The 6,000-nt window shown below is 39.2% G+C and overlaps 1 pseudogene; it reads right to left on the bottom strand.

The window, feature by feature from the left end:
- Positions 1-2,771: 2,771 nt before the first annotated feature.
- LOC138164333 (WD repeat-containing protein 5 pseudogene) lies at positions 2,772-4,936 on the bottom strand (annotated as a pseudogene).
- Between the last annotated feature and the right edge of the window lie 1,064 nt (positions 4,937-6,000).

The following is a 6,000-nucleotide window of genomic DNA, read 5'->3' as shown; positions in this document are numbered from 1 at the left end:
TGTTGATCTAGGGATATGTAATAGTAATGGAATTGGAAGATCCCCCTATATTGGCTTGGTTTTTGGTTTGATTGTGGTAAACCCAGAGCTTGTGAATCCCACGTGTGGGATGGACTTGTTGACGTGAAAAGAGAGGGCTGAACTGGGAGGAGCTGGTGATGTAAATTTAGAGAGACACAAGAAAAGAGAGAGGCAGAAGAACTTTTTGGAAGCAGCACCTTTGGAGGCAGAGAGAGACTGAGAGTATTGCTGAAGGCCACTTTGAATCGTCCTGGACTTTTGAGAGCTGCCACCCAGAGCTGCCAAGGACTGAGGAGACATGGCTGTTATGCTGGTACTTTGTCTATCTGTTTTGATGTTGTTTTGCCAGATCTGTCCACTGGTGAAAGACAGTGCTGTTGTTGTAGAGGTCCTGGAACCTTGGTTCAGAAGCCCTGAAGAAGGATTTTCTTGTTGTATGTTTACAGAAATCCTGGAAGAGCATTTTGCTGATGTTTTCAGGGGTCCTAGGACTGTTCTGCAGACAGAGAATGAATTAATGAAGAGACTGGCAATGTATCTTGTGGCCTTGCTAAGCTTTGTCTCCCCAGGAACAAAGATTGCTGAGACCTTGCCTAGTGTCAAGATGAAGAAAAGACCTTTCTTTGGGTATTAAATGCTGTATTTAAGCTTGTTGTAACTCTGGGGTAGATTCAATTGTGATCCAAGGGTGGGGAACTTTTGACCTTTTTGTGTTCTGTGATTGAACAAATGAATGTACTTTACTTATGATTGGAAACTAATCTCCATTTGAGAAGAGGGGCTTTGTGATGGACTAAATGAAGGTACAGCCTAGGGGTGGAGTAATATTTAGAACAGGGACTTTGTGACTGGTTAAATGAATGTAATGTCCAGGAGTGGGGTAGTACTTGGAGATTATTGAATTACACTTGGTAAATGCTGTATTTTGAATGATTTTATATTTTTATTTTCTCTGTTCTTAATTTTTCACTGAATAAAATGGAGAGCACCTATGCTGGTATTTTGAACTTTGGGAAGTTGCCTTTGCTTGGCATTACAAGGACACATGTGTTCCTATAGGTCCTCAAGTGCAGCCCTTTGACTGAATCCAAACTTTACAGAACAAAACACCTTAACAAAAGGATTTGTTCTGTAAAACTTGGACTCAGTAAAAGTTAGGGAATGAAATGCTCAGGTTTTGGATGCTATTTCCTGGTTGCCAGCGTGTAAAACTGTTAGGAGCAGCGCTAGGCATGGTCTGTGCTTGGCTAGCCAACCAAGATTGGTGACACTCAGTGAAAGAAGCTGCATCAACTCCTTATGTCCTCCCTTACCCTTGCTAAATACCCGTTGCTTACTGTGGTTGAGTATATATCTCCTTTTGTTAACCTTTGTGTTGGGAGCCAAAGAGGCCTGATCCAGGACTCAGATAATTACCCAATGAGAGTAGACTTTAATATCAAAGAGCTATTTGAGATTCACATTTTTTTTGTTGTTAGCTTCTGAATTCTTTGTTAGGTTATACTTGAAAGGATGTTGTTTGAGTTCTGAGACCAATAGTCTCTTCCCCAAGACTTTAGTTATTTTGAGATGGTTGGCTCCTATGCAAATGCCCTCAATGATCACTGCTTTAGCTTAGGCCTTGAAGCCAGCTCTCTAGAGCATACTTTGTAATGTGACTGCATATGAAAAGAGTTAACTGACTCTTCCTAAGACTCTCTGGCACCTGGAGAACAAATCCTTATTAAATTATCTATTCTGTGCTACTTCCAGGATATAACAGACTAAGGTAACAATAAGAAAACTTAAGTCCCCTACTTTGTCACATTGCTCTATAAAATCTTTGTCCTGAGAATCAATAGATGGAGTTCATGGTTCTTCCTTGAACTACCCACATGGCCTGGTCATTTCTTATCCACATCTCGATTATACTTAATGCTGGACACTAAGTAGCCCACGGCACCTTTGAATGACTTATCAAACGTAAATGCCTGAGGGACTAACCTGAATCCAGTCCAGAACTGTCTGCTTTCACCTGGTGCATGACTTAATAAGTGTTTATTGATTTTTTTTGATTGTGGTTTGCTTACAGGCTCCTTTGAGTCCTTTGTATCTTCTGAAGGTTCTGTGTCTTCTGAAATAAAACTTGTCCTGTACATGATGATTGCTTTTTTTTTTTTTTTACCTTAGGTGGCTGTTTAACCATAGTGGCATGGTGAAGGTCATTCAACCATTTTTTTGCTCCCTGCTATCATATTCTCTACACTCTGGTGCAGATGGGTTTCCCAAAGTAAATATTCCTTTACTACTCTGTAAAACAGTATCAAAAGATCTGTAACTATTCTTTTATTAACTTTGAGGCCCTAGACACTGCTTCTAACAAAAACACCTTTGTGTTAGATTGATCTTTACCTCTTCTTTGGGTCTGTTTCCTCCTGGCTTGTCTTCTCCCACATGTATTTACAAGCTATTTACACAGGCTATTTATAATAAATACAAGGTAACTGTTTAAAACTAAAGAAAGGTAAATGGACTTCCTGTGTTCAGAGGTTTAAAGCTTCCAAGGAGAGAAAGAATGGAAGATTACCACCTTGGGGTTGAGGATTTTAACCATATGACAGATTGACCCACAGACCCTCACACCCAGAATCCAGGTTCCTTTCTTTGTGACAGCTGCTTCTGTTTGGGTGGTTTCTCTAACTACACATAGATTTTTTTTTAACAGAAATTTTTAATGTTGTAAATTTTATAGTTTAAACCCTTGAGTAAAAATAATGAGACTGAATATATAGTGATAGATTTAAAAGTTTTATACTATGAACTTTCACAATACAAAATTGTGTTTACATTGAAAAACTTTACAATGTTTTTTTTCCTCTGAAAGACATCAAAATTTGTTTCAAATCACTATAAGAAGGAATTAATTAGTGGTCAGAGGGGAAAAAGTGGACAACTTGAAATGTGACATGTTCTATTATTTTATACATATATACATATAAAACAAGAAGTAATCTATATAGAAAGTAAAAAGATATTTCAATACAAAGTCAGTGAAACTTGGAGATAGAAAGACAAAAACTTAATTTTTTTTAGTCACAGAATTAGAAATGTATATGTAATGTATAGATTTCACCTTTAAAAAAGACACAGAAACTTTAGTTAAAGAAGTCCAAGATGAAATCTTTCTGTATTAAAAATTTGTTTTTATTGACTTGATTTATACACAAAATAGATGAAAATTTTTCCTTTGACAGCATCATGATAGTTGGCAAGAACTATCACCAGAGCTTTTTGAGGTCTAGTAAAATAAGCAAAATTTTACCCTAGCTACATGTCACAGTGGATAGAGCACTGGGCCTCGAGTCAGGAAGACCTGAGCTAAAAATCCTGCCTAAAACACTTACTAGCTGTGTCACTTAGCTTGTCTGCGGGAGTTTCTTCAACTCTTGAATGGATATAATAACAGCACCTCCCAAGGTTGTTGTGAGGCTCACATGAGATATTTGTAAAGCACCTAGCATATTTATAAGTAAGTACTTAATAAATGCTTGTTTCCTCTATTTATCAAATCAAGCAGTTACTGACATTTCTTACCTATCCAGGTCCAGGAATGATAAAAGAGATTTTCCTTTGGGCCAAGAAATCACACTCTCAAATATTTAAGTTCTTTGCCCAACAGGATTTACTTCCCGATACAGTCTCTAAGGTAATATGGAAAAGGTTTTAACAGTTGCTCTTCCAGAGTTTAATTGTTTTATCATTTTCTAATGCAGCTGATGCAATGATGTTTTCTGTAGGGTGACAAGCAGTGGAGATCACAACATCTGTATGACCTTGTAACTTCTGCACAATCTCTTTTGTCTGAAGGTTCCAAATGTAAACAAGGTTATCTTCTGACCCAGACACAATCCACTTTCCACCAGTGACTAAAAAGTTAGCAAAGAGACAATACTTCTCATTCTTGTGGCCAGTATATGTCTTGAGGCACTTTCCCTTGCTGTAGTCCCATAGCTTAAGGATGTTGTCCAGAGTTGCAGTAAGAATGTATTTACCATTCGGAGAGAATTTCACAAAAGATACAAGAGGATTATCATCACTAATAAGAGTTTTTAAACATTGACCTGACGCAGTATCCCAGATGCGGCAGAGACCATCATAACTACTTGACACAATCAAAGATCCGTCTCTATTGAAATGCACAGCTGTCACTGGGTCAGAGTGAGCAGGTAAAGTCTTGAGACACTTCCCTGTTTTCACATCCCATATCTTTATGCTTTCATCAAAAGACCCGGAAACCACGAGGTTGGATAGGGGATTAAAGCTACAGCAAAAGACGTAACTACTATGACCCTTCAGGGTTTTCAGACATTTTTCGGAACTCACATCCCAGATTTTCAGAGTTTTATCGTCCGAGGCAGACACAAGAAAGTTGGAATCTGAAGACCAGGCAACATCTGAGATTTCCAGTTTGTGCCCAGATATTGTTTTCTCACATTTTCCATCATATGATCCCCAAATTTTAATGAGCTTATCAGCAGAAGAACTTGCTAGCCATTCTCCATTAGGGCTAAATTTTACCGAAGAAACAGCTTTAGTATGCCCTACTAATGTAAATTGTAATGTGTAGTTTGGCTTTGAAGGTGCAGGCTTGCTCTGATTGGTTGATGAAGAAGGTGTAGGCTCTGTTCTCCCGGCTTCAGTCTCTGGTTTCTTTTCTGTTGCCATGGTTCGGAAATGAGTAAATCGCGCTTAAGGTGCTTAAGGGCGATGGGCTGGCCGAAGGCACAGTTTCACCCAGAAGGCATCACCCCGAAAAGGAAATCTGCGTTTCGGAAGTTCTATCTCACCTCCGCTAGGCTCCGCACCGGGGTTCGGCAGCACAGGCTCCTCCGCCTGGCATCAGGCCAATCCTGCCCAAGCATAGCTTTGTACAGCTTTCGCTGGAGCCACACTTGCTCAGCAAACTGACTTTGAAAGCGTGGCACCTTATTCATCATTCTCTTGGGGTGCTTCCACCGCCCCCAACTTACTGGCCTTGTTGGCTTCATTTAAGTGTTAAGTAAAATCCCACCTCTTACAAAGTTTCCCCAACCCTACTTAATTCCAGTGCCTTCCCTCTGTTAATTATTATTTCCTATATATCTTGTAGAGCTTGTTTGTATATTTTTTTTACATGTTGTCTTTCACATTTAGACTGTGAGCGCCTTGAAGGCAGGGACTGCCTTTTTATTTTTGTATCCTCATTGCTTAGCACGATGTGGGGCTAAGTAGTAGGTGTTTAATAAACTTTTATTAATTGATTGCTTCCTTTTTGATTCATTTCAGAGATTTATTCACATCTCACAAAAGGATCACTCAGCGCTGTCTCTTCCGCAGTTAATTTAACACATTATGGTTGGGCCCTTTTCCTATTACTTAGGTCTGCAGCTTTCAAGGACCATCCTCATGATCTAAGTGTTACCTAAGTATAGATTTGGGGGAAAGGCAGGAGCCTTTAAGAAGATATAGGAAAAATGACCAAAAGGTTCTTAGTGGAAAGTGCATTGGAATCAGAAAAGCAGAATTTATATCCATTTTTTGAGTCTGAAAGTTTTAGTCTTTGGCAAATTACTGAATCTCTTTGAGTCTCATTTTTCTCATTTGTGAAATGGAAATACATAGGGGACAGAGAGCTGGGCTGAGTCAGCAAATAGTAATTTCAAATACTACCTCTGACATTAGCTATGTGACACTGGGCCAGTCCCTTAATGTTCCCAAGCCTCAATTTCCTCATCTGTTAAATGGGTATATGTAATACCTGTTTAACTCATGAGGTAATGCAGGCAAAACACCTGGCAAGTTTTTGATTTTTTTTGCTTTTAGGAGGGCAGGGTAATTGGGGTTAAGTGACTTGCCCAAGGTCATATGGCTAGGCAGTGTTAAGTGTCTGATGTCGGATTTGAATTGAGGTCCTCCAGACTCCAAGGCCGGTGCTCTATTCACCTGTGCCACCTTTTTAAA

The sequence above is a fragment of the Petaurus breviceps genome, unplaced genomic scaffold, assembly GCF_028583685.1.
Source record: "Petaurus breviceps papuanus isolate PSGF00001 unplaced genomic scaffold, PetGlider_PUasm1.0 189, whole genome shotgun sequence".
In the NCBI taxonomy this organism is placed as follows: Eukaryota; Metazoa; Chordata; class Mammalia; order Diprotodontia; family Petauridae; genus Petaurus; species Petaurus breviceps.
This window is presented reverse-complemented; position numbering and strand designations above follow the sequence as displayed.